Source organism: Rhincodon typus, chromosome 4 (assembly GCF_021869965.1).
Source record: "Rhincodon typus isolate 14 chromosome 4, sRhiTyp1.1, whole genome shotgun sequence".
Lineage (NCBI taxonomy): Eukaryota > Metazoa > Chordata > Chondrichthyes > Orectolobiformes > Rhincodontidae > Rhincodon > Rhincodon typus.
In genome coordinates this window covers 29,357,997-29,359,039 of record NC_063335.1, presented here as the reverse complement: position 1 = coordinate 29,359,039, position 1,043 = coordinate 29,357,997, and the positions used below count along the sequence as shown (strand labels likewise).

General features: G+C 46.7%; 1 protein-coding gene across 5 annotated transcripts in view; it reads right to left on the bottom strand.

Annotated features, from left to right (window-relative positions):
* The window catches only part of cspp1b (centrosome and spindle pole associated protein 1b), a 123,594-nt gene extending 123,176 nt beyond the window's left edge, over positions 1-418 (bottom strand). For 2 of the 5 annotated variants that reach the window (XM_048596269.1, XM_048596274.1), the window contains exon 1: positions 247-417. The gene's annotated coding sequence lies outside the window, so the exon portion shown is untranslated. Of the gene's footprint in view, positions 1-246 lie in introns of all 5 variants that reach the window. The other 3 variants (XM_048596275.1, XM_048596270.1, XM_048596273.1) reach the window with 3 other exon arrangements.
* Positions 419-1,043: the final 625 nt, after the last annotated feature.

Sequence of the window (1,043 nt, the reverse complement as noted above, 5' to 3'; positions counted from 1 at the left end):
CAACACCAACCCCGGCAACGGGCGCCCGTCGCCTCACAACACCAACCGCAGCACGGAGGGTCCGTGCTTGCTACAACTGCCGATCAGTACAGTGCCCGTCAACAACAACTCGGAGAATCCGGGGGTGGCCAGAAATGGCAATTATTGGGAAACCATGGGACGGACAAGTTGAGGAAACAGTATCAGATCCTCCTCTAGGGTTGTCAGCAGAATATCAGCGCGTAAAGAGGAGCTAAGTTGCCTTACACACTCAGTAGTCATTCGCACCTCAGACTAAAGATTGAAACCAAGCTGCACGAGAGCCTGCCGTACCAACGGTTCACCGATTCCTCCTCAGGACCTTCATGCATTGCGGCCACCCCAGCAGCAACCAGCCTTTTTCTGCCTAACAGGAACTTTGGCAATCGGAGAGCCAAGAGTGAACCTTGGTGACACTCGCCTCCATGTCTGCGTGTGCTTCCCTCTTGGGCCGTATGATCACCGCGGAAGAACTTGCTGTTTAAAGATTCAGACTCTACGTTTGATTTTCCTTCTGTTCAGTGACATTCCAGTTATTTTCATGTCTCGTCACTTTTTTTTAATTTCAGAATTTTTAATGCTTATTTTGTTCGAATTTTATGTCTGTTTTCGGCTGTTACCGTTAGTTCATTTTTCTCCCCAATTGTTGGCTTTTTAATTGAAACAACCAATTGCGGGTGCTGGAGATCTGAAACAAAAACAGAAAAATGATGGAGAAACTCAGCAGGTCGGGCAACATCTGTAGAGAGATAAATAAAGTTCAAAAACAAAGTTGCTGGAAAAGCTCAGCAGGTCTAGCAGCACCCTTCCTCAGAACCCGAAACGTTAACTCTGTTTTTTCCTTCACAGATGCTGCCAGACCTGCTGAGCTTTTCCAGCAACTTTGTTTTTGTTCCTGATTTACACCATCCGCAGTTCTTTAGGTTTTTATTCCTCGAGATCACAAGTTAGACTTATGAGCCACTTCAAAACTGATTGAACCAGAATGGAAGCAAGTCATCCGCAGTGCCAAGGCACTGCCTAAG